The 22,896-nt window shown below is 38.6% G+C and overlaps 1 long non-coding RNA gene and 1 other non-coding gene across 7 annotated transcripts in view; one reads left to right on the top strand and one right to left on the bottom strand.

Annotated features, from left to right (window-relative positions):
• LOC113112747 (uncharacterized) overlaps positions 1-22,896 on the top strand; it is a 107,133-nt gene that overhangs the window by 4,860 nt on the left and 79,377 nt on the right. The gene's annotated exons all lie outside the window — the stretch shown is intronic.
• Positions 9,998-10,068, bottom strand: trnag-gcc (transfer RNA glycine (anticodon GCC)). The gene has a single exon. It is a non-coding gene; the product is annotated as a tRNA-Gly (tRNA).

Raw genomic sequence — 22,896 nt, 5'->3', positions numbered from 1 at the left:
AGTTGAGTATTGTGTATTTTTCCTTACCACTATTTCTTAATAATTGTTTAATTATTTTAATGGAACCGGAATCCGAACCGGAACCGTTAAGTGGAACCGGAACCGGAAATTTTCTAACGACTCCCAACCCTATCAAGAACCCATGGTTTTCATCCTAAAAACAGAACTTAAGAAAACAAAAAACAGTCATGGCCATTATTTTTCACATTTCTATGGTATACTGAAAAACAATAAGCACATCATAAGTTTTAAAAGCTTTTATTGGCAAAAAAAAAATGAGTTAGTATTTGCAGTGTTGACGCTTGTTCTTCAAAACATCTGCAGTTCACTCTGCATGCTGGATATTAGCTTTTGGGCCAAATCCTGACTGATGGAGATCCATTCTTGGCTTATTAGTTCTCGGAGTTGATCACAATTTCTAGGCTTCTGCTTGTCCACTCGCCTTTTGAGGACTGACCTCATGTTCTCAATGGGATTGAGATCCGGGGAGTTGCCACAGATCCGAAATTTCAATGTATTGATCTTCAAGCCACTTCTTTATCACTCTTGCTTTTTGCCCCCTCATGCTGGAAAATGCAGATATCATCACCAAATTGCTCATGGATTGTGGGAAGTCGTCGCTCTTGCAGGTTTTGATACCGTTCTTTATTCATGGCAGTGTTTTTGGGCAGAATTATGAGAGCGCCCACTCCCTTAGTTGAAAAGCAACCCCACACATGAATGATCTCAGGATGCTTCACGGTTGGCGCGTCAAAGGACTCATGGTAGCAATTGATTTTCCAGATGTCCCAAACAGTCGGAAAAGAGCTTCATCAGAGAAAATAACTGCACTAGTCTTCTGCTGTCCAATCCTTGTACTTCCTGCAGAATTTCAGTCTATCCTTGATGTTTGTCTTGGAGAGAAGTGGCTTCTTTGCTGCTCTTCTTAACACCAGGCTTTTGTCCAAAAGTCTTGGCCTCACTGTGCATTCAGATGCTCTCACACAAACCTGCTGCCATTCCTGAGCAAGCTCTGCACTGCTGGAGACACGGTTCTGTAGCTGAATCCTGAGGAGGAGGCGTTCCTGGCGCTTGCTGGACAGTCTGGGACGTCCTGAAGACTTCTTCACTGCAGTTGAACCCCTCTCTTTGAAGTTCTTGATGATCCAGTAAATGTTTTTTGCTTTGTGGTGCAATATTCTTTGTTGCGATTTCCTTGCATGTGAGGCCATTGTGATGCAAAGCGATCATGGCTGCACGTGTTTCTTTGGAGGCAACCAGGTTCAAAAACGGTCAAATTTGTTTTTTTTTTGTGAAAAGTTTTTTTTTTTTTTTTTTTGGCCAATAAAGCTTTTAGCAATTATTTAAAATGCATGTGATCACTCTACACAATATTCTAGAAACAATCTGAATTTTATAAGAGAGCGCAATAGATATTATTGCTGCAGTATGCACAAAAATATGCACAAGAATAGACTGGACTCCTTTATACCTAGAAAGCCACTTTTATCACTCTGTGCTCCATTTTGTTTAGATAACAAACTAGAACTGGGTTTAATTTTGGTTGAGACGCATGCTGTCATGCACTACTGTGATGTATGTTAATTGAAGAAATGGGGTGAAGTTATTCTGTACACAACTGTGAATTACATTCTTTCTGATGAATTTTTCACCGCAGGGTGTTCGTTTTCACCACCAGAGCCTGTGATAATGTCTGTGGATTCATAAGAATATTTATACTGCTAATGGTTTCAAAGATACACTCACTGAGTCTGAAGGAAATAAGCAGGAACTTTCTCTCAGTTCGCAGTGTAAACTGGTTTCACTGGGCTTTTTTTATTCGTATAAAAGAGCAGTGGATATACTTGTGGTCAACAAGACCTTACACTTGTTAGTGGTCAACAAGACCTTACACTTGTTCATTATGGATAAGAAGAGTTCAGATGGAAAAGTCTCTAACTGCCATCTGAAATGTTCTTCTTAAATTAGCATTTTTATCAGACTCCTATGTTTAGGATCGGTCATTTTATTTTAATGGCAATGTATAGGTCCTTTTCTATGCCATTAAAGTGAAATAAATGAACATAAATTTAGGAGCCAGTTTAAAAAAAATCAGATTGCAGTTAGAGGCTTTTCCATCTGAACTCTTCACATATATATATATATATATATATATATATATATATATATATATATATATATATATATATATATATATATATATATATATATATATATATATATTAATATACACATGCACATTAGGACTGGATGATTAATCGAAACCGAAATTTAGAATCTCTAACCGACGTAATTTTCCCATGTCGGTTATTTCCTGTTAATACTTCCCCCTTAAAGGTGCTGTAGGGAACTTTTGTAAAAAAAATATTTTTTACATATTTATTAAATCTGTCATTTATGTCCTGACAGTAGAATATGAGACAGATAATCTGTGAAAAAAATCAAGCTCCTCTGGCTCCTCCCAGTGTCCTATTGCCATTTGCAGCTCCTGGTAAGAAAACAACCAATCAGAGCTGCGGTCCGTAACTTTGTTTGTGTTTAAAATGTAGAAAAATGTATATAATAAGCGAGTACAACATGAATCCATTTTCCAAACCGTGTTTTTGGCTTGTCCTGAATCACTAGGGTGCACCTATAATAAGTGTTTATATTCGGACTATTTTAGATTGCTTCGGGGATACCGCGGCGGAGTAATCCAGTACCTTTGTGATTCTTCATAGACATAAACGGAGAGAAGTAGTTCTGGCTACGATGTTCTTCCGCAAGACGCAAGCAGTTCTGTTTATTAACCGCTAGAGCGTCAAAACTACCTACCGCAGCTTTAAAAAGCGTGTGGAGCCACATGATTCTACCAGTCAGTGGCATAAAATGAAAACACGGAGGTGAACGGCGGTTCAACACATAGTGATGGCAAGCGAGTGGTGAGCCTTGAGTCTTCACTAAACTTTGTCAGTTGTATTTGTTTTATGGTTTGGACGTTCAAGCGATAAGACGATTGGATGTGTATTATTATATCGAGCTACCATGTTCACGCAGCTGCATTGTGGCACGAAAACTCATAGACTCATTGTCAGCGCTGTCCTGTGATTTCTCACTAAAGTATCTTAGAATCTCAACTTATTATTAGAGCCCGACCGATATGGATTTTTGGGGGCCGATGCCGATATTAACTTGAAAAGAGCCGATTTAGAAGCCGATATTTTGATTTTGAAAATAAACTGGATATTAGCCCCATTTCCTATAAACTGCACTTACACAACATTCAATAGCAAAATATCTGCCTGTTCTATGTATGTGGGCTGTATAAACCATTTTCCAGAAGGGATTTATGTAAAAAAAAAAAAAAAAGCCTTGGATTACAGTCTCGATGACTAAACAATTGCACATCAAAAGTATATATTTTTTAATGATCAAAAAACAGTCTGGTTTTAAACTTTTAACACTTTTTACTTTCTTCCAGTTGAAGCTGGTTTTAACAGTCTGTGTGTGTACTGTAAATAAATTATAATACTAAAGTTAAAGAATTTGCAGAAGTAGTCCCACACTTTGCTGCTACAGCATTCAACTTTTTCAGCCATCTGTAGGGCAGAAAGAGAGACAGAGAAAGAATAAGCATGTGTATTAATAATATCACCATGTATCATTACTCATGTCATCATTAGAATTATAATAATAATAAACAGGGATCTCCTACATAGGCAAAAATGAGAAAAAAAAAAAATATATTTGTCAAGCAATAGGTATTACCTACTTATATTTAACTATATTATTTAAACATTTCCCTGTTATGTCTGTAAAGCTGCTTTGAAACAATATGTAAAAAGAAAAAAAGAAAAAAGCGCGTGTTCAGCTCACATTTATTTACATGTCCCCTCTGGTTTAATCATTTCTGACGCACCTACTGTAGTTACTGTAACTACACTACATTTGCTCTCACAGACACATTCACAACGGACCCGTATATCTTCTCCTCTTCTCTTTGTGCAGTCTAAATCAAAACATCGTCATGCGATGGCGAACGTAGAGTTAGCCTACTGTTACCGGCAGATTACGGAATCAATTCGAAGTTGAATGGTTAATGTTAGTGCCATGAACACACCGCTGTCAATTTTAAGAACCACCTTCAAACAAGTTAATAGCAAGTATTTAAGGGGCCTGCTAAAAAGGAAGCTATATTAGCGTTAGAGTAACGTAACCAGCCTGAATTCACCAAATTGTTCTCTGGACCTGAGGGTAGCCTCTTCTTCCTTGCTTCTCTCTTAATTCTCATCAGCAGGACTAGCGCTATCGCTCGCTTCTTACAACGGGACAGATACATGTTTGCTGCTGACCGAAAGGAGGAACAACAGACTATGAAAGAGCTCCCGCTAAAAGTTTTTAAAACTCCGTCAATGCCATAGCGCAGCGCAAAACGCGTTGTATCTGAAGGGAAACGCTAAACTCAGCGGGCAAGCGCCGTGCATACCGCGTCCTGTGTGAAATGACCATTACGCGGTCATTATGTGGGAAACACACCGCAATAGAATAAGAATAAGTTAAATGCTAACGTTATAGTTTGACCTCTTATTAACGTTCGCGCTCTTCCACTGATAAACATGGTATTAGCTTTGTGGCTAATCTAATATAGCAATGCATTAGCCACTGTAAGTGATGTTGCAGAATATCTAGAAGTGATAATGATAGGACCGTTAGCTAGAACTACCACACCGTTTTTATATACAGTGTATGAACTAAAGACTCCGTTTCTCATGTTTCATCGGCCGTTATAAACGCCGATGCCGATTTAAATGAAATTAGCTCATATCGGCCGATAAATCGGTCGGGCTCTACTTATTATAGCATATTTTTCTACTTTTGAAGGAACTAGGCTATTTACAACCCCCAGCTTCACAATAATATAGATACGGTATGACTAATTCACACACGCAATCACTCGTACTGGTACTGTTTACCTTTTAATCTTTATTTATCTTCACCACCGCGGTGTTCAGGGCTCACGCAGAGAGAGGCGTCTCAAAACACTTGAACACCAAATTTGTCTGTTTTTGCTCTTGTACCGACAAATAAAAAATGTGAAATTACCCGTCTTGGATAGTATGTTCGAAAAAACTGTCAGTTATATCTTAAAGTAAACAGTTGAGAAAAAAATCGTATGTGTATTATATTGGATGCATTCATTGTCTCTTAAAGTGACTGCGCCTAATAGGGCTTGGGCATTTTGATGAACAAATAAACAGAACGAACATACAAATTAAACACTTTCAAACAGGGCCCACTAGTACAAACTGAGCCGGGGCCCCGCAAACCCCAACTATGGCCCTGTTACAGTATAAACTTTGTAAGTGAACTATGAGGGCAAAAAAACAAAATGTAGACAAAATAATCGTTCATTAATCGTAATCGAGGTAAAGTGTTCAATTAATCTAGCTTTTTGACTTTAGGCCATAATCGTCCAGCCCTAATGCACATATACTTTCTCTTTTATGCGCAGTGCACGTCGTTTTAAATTGGCTGCCTTCATTGTGGCAAAAGGTCATGGCATGTCCAAAATACACAAGACATGATTTCTTTAAGATGTCATCTGGCAGATGTCTTTATTTGTTGAATGCACTTTGAAGAAAGGAATGCAGTAGCTGGCTAGTGAAACATGCATTTACAGAGGATTATAGGTTGTGCAGTCTTGTATGTGTGTATACAGTCGTGGCCAAAAGTTTTGAGAATCACATAAATATTAGTTTTCAAAAAGTTTGCTGGTAAACTGCTTTTAGATCTTTGTTTCAGGTGTTTCTGTGATGTACTGAAATATAATTACAAGCACTTCATACGTTTCAAATGCTTTTATCGACAATTACATGACATTTATGCAAAGAGTCAGTATTAGCAGTGTTGGCCCTTCTTTTTCAGGACCTCTGCAATTCGACTGGGCATGCTCTCAATCAACTTCTGGGCCAAATCCTGACTGATAGCAACCCATTCTTTCATAATCACTTCTTGGAGTTTGTCAGAATTAGTGGGTTTTTGTTTGTACCTGCCTCTTGAGGATTGACCACAAGTTCTAAATGGGATTAAGATCTGGGGAGTTTCCAGGCCATGGACCCAAAATTTCAACATTCTGGTCCCCGAGCCACTTAGTTATCACTTTTTGCTCCATCGTGCTGGAAAATGCATTGTTCTTCACCAAACTGTTGTTGGATTGTTGGAAGAAGTTGCTGTTGGAGGGTGTTTTGGTACCATTCTTTATTCATGGCTGTGTTTTTGGGCAGAATTGTGAGTGAGCTCACTCCCTTGGATGAGAAGCAACCCCACACATGAATGGTGTCAGGATGCTTTACTGTTGGCATGACACAGGACTGATGGTAGCACTCACCTTTTCTTCTCCGGACAAGCCTTTTTCCAGATGCCCCAAACAATCGGAAAGTGGCTTCATCAGATAATATGACTTTGCCCCAGTCCTCAGCAGTCCATTCACTATACTTTCTGCAGAAGATCAATCTGTCCCTGATGTTTTTTTTGGAGAGAAGTGGCTTCATTGCTGCCCTTCTTGACACCAGGCCATCTTCCAAAAGTCTTCGCCTCACTTGTGCGTGCAGATGCGCTCACACCTGCCTGCTGCCATTCCTGAGCAAGCTCTGCACTGGTGGCACTCCGATCCCGCAGCTGAATCCTCTTTAGGAGACAATCCTGGCGCTTGCTGGACTTTCTTGGACGCCCTGAAGCCTTCTTTACAAGAATTAAACCTCTTGAAGTTCTTGATTGTATAAATTGTTGATTTACGTGCAATCTTAGTAGCCACAATATCCTTGCCTGTGAAGCCATTTTTATGCAACGCAATGATTGCTGCACGTGTTTCTTTGCAGGTCACCATGGTTAACGATGGAAGAACAATGATTTCAAGCATCACCCTCCTTTTAACATGTCAAGTCTGCCATTCTAACCCAATCAGCCTGACATAATGATCTCCAGCCTTGTACTCATCAACATTCTCAGCTGAGTTAACAAGACGATTTAATGACAGCAATGAAATGCAGTGGAAAGGTTTTTTTGGGATTAAGTTAGTTTTCATGGCAAAGAAGGACTATGCAATTCATCTGATCACTCTTTATAACATTCTGGAGTATATGTGAAAGTGACAGTGACATTCAGCCAAGTATAGTGACCCATACTCAGAATTTGTGCTCTGCATTTAACCCATCCGAAGTGCACACACACAGAGCAGTGAACACACACAGAGCAGTGAACACACACCCGGAGCAGTGGGCAGCCATTTATGCTGCGGTGCCTCTCCACCTTCAATACCACCTAAGTCGTGGTATTGAAGGTGGAGAGAGAACTGTACATGAACTCCCCCCACCCACAATTCCTGCCGGCCCAGGACTCAAACTCACAACCTTTCGATTGGGAGTCCGACTCTCTAACCATTAGGCCACGACTTCCCACAAATATGCAAATTGCTATTATAAAAACTTAAGCAGCAACTTTTCCAAAATTCCAATATTTATTTAATTCTCAAAACGTTTGGCCACGACTGTACAAAACTAGTAAGGAGACTAGTTTTCCGTAGTTGTATGATTTTATTAGTGCGAGATGCAGAGCTGCGAAAAGATGCAGCAGTCAGTGTCACTAGGTTTGAGTCTGTTCTCCATGGAGTAATTTTAGATGCAGTGTATTGACTGACTGTTTACACAGGAGAATATGTGGTACTGTGATGCTGGTAAATTTGTCTCCAACTTTAGCTCAGCCTGAGGTAATGTAATACCTCAAATACTTGCACAAGAACTCATGTCATCTTAATTTCTCTGCTCTACCCTTTGCAGGATGATATCTATGTGTTTAGTGGGAAGCTGGAGGCGGGCTCCGGAAAACCTAACCAATGAACTGTGGCTGATACAGTTTGATACAGTCAAAATTGCTCAAAAATGACGTTCGAATATTCCCTCTAAAAAATACACGAATATTCGAACATCTGGTTGCGCATGTTGTCTATGACGCGCATTACGTCAATAACAGGCCAAAATAATACAAAGAGACATAACTACTTGTATAGATTAGTCGATTTAAGTTTAAACATATGACAATGTATTACCTACACAAAAACAAGGAAATCAATTAATGGCCAAGACTGCAGACCTCACACTCTCTCACCCTCACCTTCTCTGCACATAATGGTTTAAATGAACAAACAAATTTTTGTGCAAGCAATTTAAGGTCGCAACTGTTGTCCCAAATATAGCAGGCTTCATTCAGTGATTGAAATATTATTAATATTAATTGAAGTTTGACAGCATATAGAACTGACATTGAATGCTCCGAGCGAGCTGTGCTGTGGTAAACATGTAACTTTTCCTTGACATGAAACGATAAATAATCAAACCTCGGATCCATTGCTTGACAGAACTCCCAGAAGTGTGCCCCATCCGCGATACTGATCGGTCTCATGTCTTTACAAATGAACGAAATTATTTTATCCTTTATGGCCTCTTGTCGTGTTGCAGACAAAGAGCTTGCGGCGGGCGATGCAAAGTAACGTTAAGTCTCAAGACATGACTGTTTAGCTGGAGTTCCACACATTATGCCATGCTCATTTGGGTGCACATTTTTGAGATGTGACCATGTTGCTAGTGGTCGAATGGTATGCTAATTGTATCTTAAATAGCTTGTATACAACTTTATCTCGCAGGTCAACAATTTTCCCTCTTTTTCTCTGCTGCGGTCGAGTTGGGCTCTGCACTTGCTGCCATCTTCCATGAAGATGCGTCAACTTTCAGCACAGTGATGCTGTGCCAGACAGTGCGACTCCTGTGACCTGTCCCTGAACCCTCAGGCACGCTAGCGTGCCCACTCGCAAAGCAGACAACCACGCCTCTACTACTGCGGGCCTTTTTTTCCCACATTTTTTTTTTATTCGAATATTACTTTTCACCTTTGACATTCGTTTTTTTTAAACTATTCGAATACATATTCGAATTTAGAATATTCGTCGACAGTCCTACTGCTCACACAGTGGACAACGGGAATGGAGATCCCATCATGGTGATGCTTTTTAGCTATTCACCCATTTACAGCCACATCCAAGAGTACAACATTTTTAAGTACCCATGTGTGCCCGTGCCTTTAAACTAGATTCAGAATTTCATTTGAGAAAAATATTATTCACATGAGCTGGGTGTGTGGTTTTATGATAGAGTCCGCTTAAGATGAGACTGCAAGGATGTCAATCTGACAGACAGTTCCTCTGACTACCAGCAGATGGCAGTGTATTATAACATTTAGTTAGTGTAGCGTTTCAGTCATGACATGGTTAGTTGGCCAGACTCATTAAAGTAAAAGTTTTCCACTTTATTTTCTTTTGATTTGTATTTTCAAATCTACTCACTCCACTCTCTGTTACAAACACAAACACACACAAACTCATGCTTTAGGTCATTAAGAAGTGGTGGTACCTTGATGTGCACTGTCTGAATTGAATGATGATTAATGTTTCTGAGCTCTGTTGACGCTCCACATAAATCTCTCTTTCTCAGGCTTTCTCTTTCCCCCTCTTGCTCTTTCTCCATTCATACTCTCTAAATGAGTATATGAGCTTATTAGAGCTTGTGAAAATGATGGCAATAGCAACTCACTACACATCTTGTTAAAATTGATGACATAAAGAACTTTGCACAATTAGAGTGATACAATATTGGAAAAAAAATGAAATAAGCTTTCTTAAACTATAGTTATAGGTAAAACTTCAAGTGATGTAACAAGTCAGGAAAGCAATGAAAGGCAGAGACCACTTGACCCCTTGGATCCTCTGTCTCTGTAACACTTAGTTATGTGTAATTCATCACAGATGTTCTACCAGAGAGCAAACTTACCTCAGTCTTGAAATCAGACACCAGCATGCTAAATGTCAGCAGAATGTTCGATTTTGTAACACCATATTGTAAACTTATATTTAAAATGAGTTTTAATGCATTAATTTATTTTTTGTTTTCGTAATTTTAAAAAGCATTGTTGCATTGGCCGGGAATCGAACCCGGGCCTCCCGCGTGGCAGGCGAGAATTCTACCACTGAACCACCAATGCTCACATGACTCCGTGTTTTGTGACACGTGCTCTTCCGTGGTTTCCCCCCGTGACGTGTTCTTTTCCCCCCTTTTATTTTTAATCATTCCTTTTCACTTATACTGTTTTTTTTTTTTTTTTGTTCTCCAACATTTAACGGTGCACCCAACCTGCCCCTCACTAAATTTTAGACATAGATTTTTAGATTAGACATAGATTTGCTTGACAGAGATTATTTACTTCCATGTAAGTTAAATGGAACATTAAAATTTTGTGTTTCACGCATGTTCCTAAATATTTTAGTACTTGAATACACCAACAAGAAGAATAATAACATTATTATATAATAAGGGTCCACTGAAGGTGATCCCTGGGAGAATCCAAGTGCAGTTTTATTATATCCCAAAAGGAACACAACTCTAGTTACAGGCAACATAGCTTAACAAAAGACAATGGAAACATGAGGGCTATCTATACACAAGGCAAAATGACTAAACAAGGAATGTTGTGAACATTCAAGACAGTGAACCAATCACAAAACAGAACTTGAGAACCACATGACCAGTTCAACCAATAAGAATGAGATACATGAACAAGACAACCAATAGCAGGATTACATAAAGCCAAGGGAAACGCATGACAGGAACTATGACAAACAAAATGTTGAGAAACATTAACCAAAACCATCCATGGTGTAATAATAATAATTTATTAATTCCACGTTTAGGCATGTAATATATATATATATATATATATATATATATATATATATATATATATATATATATATATATATATATATATAATTTTTTTTAATCTAGATTAATCTCACTGTGAGTTTGAAATTAATCTAGATTAAAACGGCTCATTCGAATTCAGAATCAGAATGAGCTTTATTGCCAGGTATGTTTACACATACGAGGAATTTGTTTTCGTGACAGAAGCTCCGCAGTACAACAGAATGACAGCGACAGAACATAAAACACATAATAAAAGAGTAAAAAATACAAATAAGTAGATAGTGAATGACAATATACAAATGACAATTGTAGGCAGGTATATTACAAAATGCAGTTATGTATGTTATTATGTGCAAAATTTAAGTGTATACTAAGTATGTGTGTTAGATAAATAAAGTGTATGTGTATATAAATATAAAGTGTAGTGTGTTCGCCGTTTTTATCAGCTGTTCATAAGATGGATTGCCTGAGGGAAGAAACTGGTCCTGTGTCTGGTCGTTCTAGTGCTCAGTGCTCTGTAGCGTCGACCAGATGGCAACAGTTCAAAGAGGGAGTGTGCTGGATGTGAGGGGTCCAAAGTGATTTTGACAGCCCTTTTTCTCACTCTGGATAAGTACAGTTCTTGAATAATTCAATTCAATTTCAATTCAAGTTTATTTGTATAGCGCTTTTTACAAAACAAATCGTTACGAAGCAACTTTACAGAAAATTATGTTTCTACAATATTTAGTAGTAGCTAGTAGTTTGTGCACATTTGACAGGATTTTAGAAAAAATAAAAATAATAATAATACAAGACGTAGTCAGCTAGATGATGAACTATCAATATTATTAATTAAGTTATTATATGATTCAGTCACACATTTAGCAATAATTGTTAGTTCTGTTTGTTGATTCAGGGTTAGCATCATCTGAGGTCCTCTGAGGGTCAGCATCATCTCTTCTCAGGTGTTCTGGATCCAGACTGGAGCTTGTGTAAATCCTAGTTACCACGGGATGTAAATCCCGTGGCGAAACATAGAAACAAAATACAGACATCATTAGCATAGCTGCTGATCCAACAAAGTAAAATTAGTTTAACCCAAGCTAATGAATAAAAAAGCACCTTTGATCAGATGCATCTACACTCACAATTTCAAAGATACATTATTTGAATGCTTGGTGAAAGAGATGTGTTTTTAATCTAGATTTAAACAGAGAGAGTGTGTCTGAACCCCGAACATTATCAGGAAGGCTATTCCAGAGTTTGGGAGCCAAATGTGAGAAAGCTCTACCTCCTTTAGTGGACTTTGCTATCCTAGGAACGACCAAATGTCCAGTGTTTTGTGACCTTAGGGTGCGTGATGGGTTGTAACGTGGTAGAAGGCTAGTTAGGTATGCTGGAGCTAAACCATTTAGGGCCTTATAGGTAAGTAATGATAATTTGTAACTGATACGGAACTTAATAGGTAGCCAGTGCAGATACTGTAAAATTGGGGTAATATGATCATATTTTCTTGACCTCGTAAGGACTCTAGCTGCTGCATTTTGGACTACCTGTAGCTTGTTTATTGATGAAGCGCATTACAATAGTCCAGTCTAGAGGTCATGAATGCATGAACTAGCTTTTCTGCATCAGAAACAGATAACATGTTTCGTAGCTTTGCAATGTTTCTAAGATGGAAGAATGCAGTTTTTGTAACATTGGAAATATGATTTTCAAAAGACAAATTGCTGTCTAATATAACACCCAGATTTCTGACTGTAGAGGAAGTAACAGTACATCCGTCTAGTTGCAGATTGTAATCTACAAGATTCTGTGTAGTGTTTTTTGGTCCAATAATTAGTATCTCTGTCTTATCCGAATTTAATTGGAGAAAATTATTTGTCATCCAATCTTTTACATTTTAAACACACTCTGTTAGCTTAGATAATTGGGAAGTTTCATCTGGTCTCGTTGAGATATATAGCTGAGTATCATCAGCATAACAGTGGAAGCTAATTCCATATTTTCTAATAATATTACCAAGGGGCAACATGTATATTGAAAATAGAAGGGGACCTAGGACGGATCCTTGTGGCACTTCATATTTTACTGATGATAAATGAGATGACTCCCCATTTAAGTAAACAAAATGGTAGCGATCGGACAGGTAGGATCTAAACCATCTTAGAGCCTGCCCTTGAATACCTGTATAGTTTTGTAATCGATCTATGAGTATGTCATGATCTATGGTGTCGAACGCAGCACTAAGATCAAGTAAGACTAGAAATGAGATGCAGCCTTGGTCTGACGCAAGGAACAGGTCATTTGTAATTTTAACAAGTGCAGTTTCTGTGCTATGGTGGGGCCTAAAACCTGACTGAAATTCTTCATACAGATCATTTTTATGTAGGAAGGTGCTCAATTGAGCAGACACAACTTTTTCTAAAATTTCAGACGTAAATGGAAGATTTGAAATAGGCCTATAATTTGCCAGTACACTAGGATCTAGTTTTGGTTTCTTAATAAGAGGCTTGATAACCGCCAGCTTGAATGGTTTTGGGACGTGTCCTAAAGATAACGACGAGTTTATGATATTGAGAAGCGGTTCTTCGGCTACAGGTAACAGCTCTTTCAGTAATTTAGTGGGTACAGGATCTAATAAACATGTTGTTGGTTTAGATACAGTGATAAGTTTATTTAGCTCTTCCTGTCCTATGGTTGTATTGCACTGCAGTTTATCTTTGGGTGCGATGGATGAAACTGAAGTGTTAGATGCTGTAGAATCTACATTCGCTATTGTATTTCTAATGTTATCTATTTTATCAGTGAAGAAATTCATAAAGTCATTACTATTTAACGTTGGTGGAATATTTGAATCAGGTGGCGTCTGGTAATTTGTTAACTTAGCCACTGTGCTAAATAAAAACCTTGGATTGTTTTGGTTATTTTCAATGAGTTTGTGTATATGCTCTGCCCTAGCAGTTTTTAGAGCCTGTCTATAGCTGGACATACTGTTTTTCCATGCAATTCTAAAAACTTCTAAGTTAGTTTTTCTCCATTTGCGTTCAAGACTACGAGTTACTTTCTTGAGAGAGTGATTATTACTGTTATACCATGGTACAGTACGTTTTTCTCTAACTTTTTTCAATTTGATTGGGGCAACAGCTTCTAATGTATTAGAGAAAATAGTGCCCATGCTGTCAGTCATTTCGTCTAATTCAAGTGTATTTTTTGGGTACAAATAGCAGTTGAGATAGATCAGGCAGGTTATTTGCGAATCTTTCCTTGGTGGCTGGAACAATAGTTCTGCCCAGACGGTATCGCTGCGACATATAGTTAATATCAGTTATACGCAGCATGCACGATACAAGGAAATGGTCTGTAATATCATCACTTTGAGGTACAATATCTATAGCAGATCGATTACATGCGATATAATTAAATCTAGTGTATGATTAAAACGATGAGTGGGCCCGGTGACATTTTGCTTGACTCCAAAGGAGTTTATTAGGTCAGTAAACGCAAGTCCTAATGTATCATTTGCATAATCAACGTGAATATTAAAATCTCCCATGATTACCGCCTTATCAACTGTAACTAGAAGGTCTGAGAGGAAATCTGCAAATTCTTTTAGGAATTCTGTATATGGCCCTGGTGGTCTATACACAGTAGCCAGAGCAAGAGATACATTAGATTTCTTTTGCATGTCTGACAGAGTAACATTTAGCAGAAGTATTTCAAAAGAGTTAAACCTGTATCCTGTTTTCTGGGTAACATTGAGAATATCACTATATATTGTTGCAACACCCCCGCCACGACCAGTCTGACGGGGCTCATGTTTATAACAGTAGTCTGGTGGAGTAGACTCATTTAGACCAAAATAATCATTTGGTTTTAGCCAGGTTTCAGTCAAGCAGAGTAAATCAAAACTATCTGTGATCATTTCATTTACAATAACTGCTTTTGGTGTGAGTGATCTAATATTTATGAGCCCAAACTTTAACCCTTTCGAGTCGATTAACGCATATATGCGTTTTGAGTCATTTTCACCTGATAACCCCGAAAAGAACTTAAATTACACTCTCAGTTTTAATCGTACAGATAAGAGCAATACATCAATCGAATCTGTAAAGGGTCTAGTTTTTTTGGATACAGACATAATAACAAAAAACCTTTGTGCACTTATAAAATAAAGATAACAAACAAGGTGCGCTGTCTACAGTCTTTGTCTCCGCTGATCGTCATGTACAAACATGTCATTAAAATGAACTGTAACTCCGTGAATACTCAACGAAGAGACATGAGGGAGATATCTATAGAAAGCCTGGAATGTCTATTTTTAAACTAAACAAGTGCTGCCGAAAACAAATATTCTGAGATAAAGTAATCCATATGAAAACAACGCAATGTCTGTTTTTCATATCTCCGCTCATTATATCTAATGTGACCACGCCCCCGCGCTTAACGCGCTATTCAGATTCAAACTGAAGCGCGCGGCTTGAATACGCCCACACAGAAGAAAAGGCAGCCAGACTATTCTTCAAGTTTTTATTTTATTTTACTGTTTGCTTCGCGATGAGAGGACTAAGACATAATTCACCCCAAAAAGATGTGATGTGGTTGAGGATTTGAGAAATGGATTTCCTCAGAAAAAAGAATGAAGCGCTTTATTCAGCAGAGATCATAAACATGAGTAAGTCTCTTTTTATTTATTTGTACTAGTTTTCACATAACGTGTAAACATTTTACTAGTTAGACTTTTTCCAAACTATAATTCCTGACTAAATGTGTAATCAAGTGAAACATTATGAAGTTTCAATAACAATATACAATACTATACCATTCAAAAGCTTGATGTAAATAATATAAATGTGACAAATAGAGATAACTCTAACAAATGTAAAAACAATGCAGTTCTTTCAATTTATTCCCCCTAAAAAAACGGGAAAATATTCTCAGCTCTTTTCAACATTAATAATAATAATAATAATAATGATGATGATAATAAATGGGGTTTATTTGGTAGAAAATAAGATTGTTAAAAGGATTTCTGAAGGATTGTGTGACTAGAGGAAGGATGCCAAAAAATTTGAAAGTCAGCTTTGATTGTTCCTAATAAACTGTTTAACTGCTCCCTCAAGTGGATATTAAATTATGTTGTGGGATAATTAAATATATTCTTAATAAACTACAAACATAAAATTATATACTTTTATTTTGTTCTCACATTCTTTCTTGTAAGTCCTCCCTCAGAGTGGCACAGTTGAATGAGAGGCTCATTATGCAGCTCATTATGCAGGCCTTTGTCTTCTCAGGTGTAAATCACAATGATATTCATGATAGTTGACGCCTACTCGCATATGACTTTTACCAACAAAAAGTGTTTTAGAAAATTTAAATCAATATATTGTTTTCTGTGAGTGAGTAAACAAGATGATTTTCACATCATTCAGAAAGAAAAATTCTAGGCTACAAGCTCCAGTTCTCAACTTTTCCGGCAACCAATTTTATGTATGTGTTTTATTGCCTTATTCAAGTGATTTAACATTTTTAGTTTTTCACTAACCATGCATAACATTTTTTTTTCTCAAAAATACAATCATGTACATGCATGCATTTCACATATTATTATAGCCCAGTTTGTGCTGATTACAGTGATATTAGACTTTACCCATTTAGATATTTATAAGAAACTGAAAAAAGCACAAATGTCAGGGCATGACAAAACTTCTCAAGGCCCCAAAAATACCCTTAGACTCCATAGGGTTAAAAATTGTTTTTGTTCATTTACTTTACATTTTTCTGGTTTAATTACGATAAGATTTTTTCTAGATCCTACATTATTTTTATATTTATATTTTGACCTCACTATTCGGGGAACAGACACAGTCTTAATAGATGGGAGAGTTGAACCTCAGCTGGCGGAGGAAGTACAACCTTTGCTGGGCCTTTTTCACAGTGGAGTCAATGTGAATGTCCCACTTCAGGTTCTGAGAGATGGTGGTTCCCAGGAACCTGAATGACTCCACTGCAGTCACAGTGCTGTTCATGATGGTGAGTGGGGGGAGTGCAGGGGGGTTTCTCCTGAAGTCCACGATCATCTCCACTGTTTTGAGGGTGTTAAGCTCCAGGTTGTTGAGAGTGCACCAGACAGCCAGCTCTTTTACCTCCTGTCTGTAAGCAGACTCGTCACCGTCCTGAATGAGGCCGATGAGTGTGGTGTCGTCTGCAAACTTCAGGAGCTTGACAGAGGGGTCCTTAGATGTGCAATCATTAGTGTACAGGGAGAAGAGCAGTGGGGAGAGAACGCAGCCCTGGGGAGCTCCGGTGCTGATTGTACGGGTGCTGGATGTGTATTTTCCCAGCCTCACTAGCTGCTGCCTGTCTGTCAGGAAGCTGTTGATCCACTGACAGACGGAGGTGTCCCCGGATAGCTGATTTAGTTTGGGCAGGAGGAGGTTTGGGATGATCGTGTTGAAGGCCGAGCTGAAGTCCACAAACAGGATCCTCACATAAGTCCCCGGTCTGTCTAGGTGTTGCAGAACATAATGCAGTCCAATGTTTACTGCATCGTCCACAGACCTGTTTGCTCTGTAGGCAAACTGAAGAGGATCCAGCAAGGGTCCAGTGATGTCCTTCAGGTGGGCCAGCACCAGTTTTTCAAATGACTTCATGACTACAGACGTTAGAGCCACAGGCCTGTAGTCATTTAGTCCTGTAATTTTGGGTTTCTTAGGGATGGGGATGATGGTGGAACGTTTGAGGCATGAAGGGACTTCGCACAGCTCCAGCGATCTGTTGAAGATCTGTGTGAAGATGGGGGCCAGCTGGTCAGCACAGGATTTCAGACAGGCTGGTGTAACACAATCTGGGCCTGGTGCTTTTTTCCTTTTCTGCTTCCGGAAGACCTTGCGCACCGCATCCTCGCTGATTTGAATTGCAGGTGCCCCACCTGAGAGGGGGGATGCAGGACGTGTGAATGGTGAGAGTGCTTGATTGGAGAGGTGTTCAGGATGGGTTGCAGGAGCTGTTAATGGTGTGAACGGTTGTTTGGAGAGGCATTTGGGGCTGGTTGCAGGAGTTGTGAAGGGTGTGAATGGTTGTGTGGGGAGGCGTTCAGGGCAGGTGATGGGTGTTCTTTCAAACCTGCAGTAAAACTCGTTCAGATCGAACTGTCGTTGATTCTCTACAGTGCTGGGGGGTGGTGTCTTGTAATTGGTGATCTTCTTTTAGACTTTTCCACACTGATGCGGAGTCGTTGGAAGTGAACTGAGTCCTTATTTTTTCAGAATAATTCCTCTTTGCCACTTTGATCTCCTTTTCCAATGTGTATTTAGCCTGTTTATACAAGACATTGTCCCCATTCACGTAAGCATTGTCCCCCTTCTGAATATGTGTGTTACCCAAATAAAATTGACAAACAGTAAGTCTTTGACTCTCAGACTGCATATGTTTAAGTTTTTTTCAAGTTTGTAGGTGTCAAGGTACAGAAACTGAATAATTAAATGTAAAATAGCACTGGATAGTCTTCAATGTAAAAATGAAATATACAATCAAACCTACATTTATTCAGACACTTTCAACATTACAGTTTTGCTATATATATATATATATATATATATATATTAGGGATGCACCGAAATGAAAATTCTTGGCCGAAACCGAAAAAGAGAAAACCAAGGCCGAAAACCGAAACACCGAAAGAAAATATGGCAATTATTAGTACCGTTGCATTTATTGCTATGACCGTGTACTAACTTTACTAAAATTAAGACATTGCAATTGCATAAATTAATATTAAAGTTTCAAAAATAATTACAATTACATAACTTATTTAAAAACATAAAAATACATAATTACAAATGATGCAAATATTTATTAAGCACATTGCAACAATTCACAGTAGAAAATACAATAATAAAATTTGAATAATAAAATTCTAACTAAAAATTTATCCCACTCATGTGTATATTTAATAATAATGTACAGGCCTACTGGTCTGCAGAAAGGTTTTAAAATGAACAGTTCTCTCATAAAAACAAAGTGCATTTAGGTGAAGTGCATTTGAAATTTTTCTATGTAGGACTAGAAAGTGCATTACTTCTCCAGTAGGCAAGACTGTTATAACTTCTGGGGATGGGGACTTCAGACAGATAACCATCTAGCTGTTGAGCAGTTGAGCTTGTCATCTGCCTGACATTTGAGAAATATTTGAGAGAGTGTATTTAAATAGGGTCAGGGCATAAATGAACATTTTTATCAAATTAAAGCAGAAATCTAGCAGAAAATCTAACATAAATATGGCTACAATCTGATAATATGTATGTATATATGTTTGTGTGTGTGTGTGTGTATAGTAGCCTAAGAACAAAATAGCCAACCTATTATTATTATTTGAGGCACTTTCTTGCAGAATTCCACTGAACATATCAGACAACGATGGTGCATGCCCCTCATCTGGTGCAGAGACGAGTCTTTTTTCTGCGCTCTGATCTGTCTCCTGCACTTGGCGCTTCTCCGTCTCCACGCGGGTTCTCCGCATCCAGCGCGTCCTGGATCATTTCTCGTGCGCGCTGCCTTATTTCCGCATCCAAGTAATGGTCTTTATAACGCGGATCAAGCACATTCGCGATGAAGTGCAGAGGATCCGAAAAGATCTCAGTGAGACGTGTGCTAACAGACTCTATAAGACTGTACTTTTCTTTGTTTTTACTTTGTGGTCCGTCTTAATCTCTTTGTTAGGAGACGCTTTAGTGCTGCGAATAAAGGAATACGAAGAGAGAGAGAGTGTTCTCACTGGTGTTAAGTGAATGTCGCGTGGAGCTCGTGGTCTGAGCTATGCAGGTGCACGTGCAGGTCGCGGTTTCTGTTTGTGTCATCACAACATTTCGGCCGTGTTGTTTCGGTGATAAGTCTATCGGCCGAAAACCGAAAAGGCCATTTTCGGCCGATAATTTTCGGTGGCCGAAATTTCGGTGCATCCCTAATATATATATATATATATATATATATATATATATATATATATAATATATCAACAATTATGTCTGGTGTCTGAATAATTTTTGGTTTGACTGTTAAAACTACAAAGTAATTCAGTCAAGAACAGTGAGTGCCTTTAATTTAATTTTCTTTGATTAACATTACAGCAGCCAGTAGCTAAATTATGCGCGGTAACTTTAAGAGACGATGAATGCATCCAATATAATACACATCCCATTTTTTGCTCAACTGTTTACTTTCCCTTAAGAAATAACAGACAGTTTTTTCGAGCATAATTTCCAAGGTGGATATTTTGTATGTATTTTTCGGCACAAGAGCAAAAATAAGCAAATTCGATGTTCAAGTGTTTTGAGACGCCTTTCTCTACATGAACACCAGAACACTGCCGTGCTGTATTGGGCTCTTTTACATCTTTTTGTTTGTTCAAACTGCGATTTTTATTTGTTCGTTCAGATGCAGGAGGGACTTCGAGGAGAACTTCGCAGAAGAGAGCTCTGTTCAGTGTCGCTGTCCGTGATATGCGGCTCTCTCTCTCTCCGTGTGTGCACCGAACAACCAGCTACTTTGTTCAGCTTTTCCGCGTCTCGTGTTTGAATGCTTTAATGTTTAAATCGACAAGCGGTAAGGCTTAAAAACACGTGAAAAAGATAAGTTTTTGTGACTATACGCAGCAGTTGCCCGTCAACTGTCCTGAGCATGTTTTTAGGCAGGCCTCAGCCAGTCGGTTATAAAAAAAGTAATCATAGCTTGCTTAGTATAGACCCAGCTCCCAACCCAACTTTGAGAATAGATTAACGGCGATGTTTTTTTTTTTTTAATCACCCGATAAGAGTCTCACGTTAATGCAGCACGTTTACGCAGATAACAGCCCACCACTAATATTTATTTATTTATTTATTTTACTATACTATTTAATTTCAATTTAAAAAAAAAGTGTACCATACTGTACACGTATTGTGTCCCATACTCAGAATTTGTGCTCTGCATTTAATCCACCCAGGTGTATACATACTAGCCTGACTATGTCAGACTTCGTACTTCTGCTTAATTTCAGTTCGCTTCTGTACTCAGACTAAGATAACAAAACCATCTCCCAGATTTCCTCTGGCTCCAAACCAGCTGGCCAATCAACGGACAGAGGGCGGGCTGAGAGCCGTGAAGTAGACGCTAACTAAGCGTAGGTGCCGAATTTAAGATTGTAGTTTAGGTTAGAGAAATCGAGAATGACCGCAGATATGGAGACATAGGATGCAATTCGCTCTGTTGTGGAGCATAATCTCTGCATTTGCCAACTGAAGCCCGAACAAGAAGAGTGTTTGTTTCACATTTTGAATAGAGGTGATGTTGTGGCCCTACTCCTGACAGGTTTTGGGAAAAGTTTCATTTCGTAACCAGACGTTGTGAGTATCTTACGGGTACACCAATGATTTTAAACTTCAGACAAGCTGCAGCACCCGGGCAGCAGTTGGGGGTTTGGTGCCTTGCTCAAGGGCACCCAAGTCGTGGTATTGCTGGCGTGAGACTCGAACCCACAACCCTAGGGTTAGGGAGTCAAACTCCCCAGTTAGCGGTAACAGATGGAATTAAAGCTAATACCATGACACGGTTAATTGGTGCATGCACAAGTTTGGTGATCCATTTCCACCATAGCACTATGGTAACTGTTGCACTCAAGAAAAAGCAGGAACAGCAAGCTTTGCCTCAACATACACTTATACAGTCCTGCAAAATTAGCTGGAATTCAGTCAGCAATATGTTTTCACTGTTACACAAACAGAGATGGGCCCAGAACAGATCCATCACCCAAATTTAAGATGCCAGGACTTTAGAGTTATGTGATGAGAATTGGATGACCATCATGTAAGATTAATAAGGGAATCAAGATCAATATAACTCAAAGGGGATTGAATTACAGTGAATAAAAACTGAATTAGTATGCAAATTATTCAGAATAAATATTTAACACTTTATCAACTATTCGTCCACTGATAAATTGAGATTAGGGTATTTTATTTTATTTAACACAATATTGTAAACCTATATTTAAAATTAGTTTTAATGCATTAATTTATTTTTTGTTTTCGTAATTTAAAAAGCATTGTTGCATTGGCCGGGAATCGAACCCGGGCCTCCCGCGCCCGCGGCCTTGAATTGTTTAGCTAAACGGCCCTAAACCGTTTCCCATTCATTGTCAATGGTAGTGCTAATCCACTACGGATGTAATATACTTTCGGCCGCTAGCGCTCTTCCGTGTTTCGGCACCGCGGCAAGTTTGAATTCCCAGAAGAAGGAGAAGAAGAAAACACACAACAGCGATCGCCTCCGTCGCCTCTAGTATGTTGCCAGCGTATTTAACACTTGTTTACGCTTTTTAATGTTCCTAGGAGTCCATAACATTGGTAACCTTGTCACTTTCTGTTACTAGCAGGTGGCGCTATGACTATAACTGAATTTGGTCATGGGTGTTTGTTCAGGACAGAATACCTATCACATGTGTGAAGTTTGGATCGGACATTGCTTGGCTGAGTTACAGCAACTTCCTTTTTCACTACATTATTAGCATGCTTTAACACTTAGCTAATGTTGCTAGCATGTATTATTATGTATCTAGTATGTTGCCAGCCTATTCAACACTTGTCGATGCTTTGCTTTTTAATATGTTCCTAGGAGTCCATAACATTGGTAACCTTGTCACTTTCTGTTACTAGCAGGTGGCGCTATGACTATAACTGAATTTGGTCATGGGTGTTTGTTCAGGACAGAATACCTATCACATGTGTGAAGTTTGGATCGGACATTGCTTGGCTGAGTTACAGCAACTTCCTGTTTCACGGCGAAATATCCAATTTTGTCAGGCCGCCAGGGACACACCCCTTGACGAAAACTCGAAACCTTCACAATTTTATTTATTTTATTTAACATCACAAAGGTCTTATGATGACCCTCACCAAATTTTAAGATAATCCGATTAAAACTGTAGGATGAGTTTGTCAAAGTATGAGGCATGAAAATGGCAAAAACTGCACAAACATCATACAGGAAATTCAAAATAACCTACTTCCTGTTGGGTTTTTTGTAGGTAATGTGTGTTACTTGTGTGTACCGATTTTCATGCATGTACGTGAAACACAGCTCGAGGAGC

This window comes from Carassius auratus, chromosome 13 (genome assembly GCF_003368295.1).
Source record: "Carassius auratus strain Wakin chromosome 13, ASM336829v1, whole genome shotgun sequence".
Lineage (NCBI taxonomy): Eukaryota > Metazoa > Chordata > Actinopteri > Cypriniformes > Cyprinidae > Carassius > Carassius auratus.
Note: the sequence above shows the minus strand (reverse complement) of the source record. Positions and strands in the feature narration are given on the sequence as shown.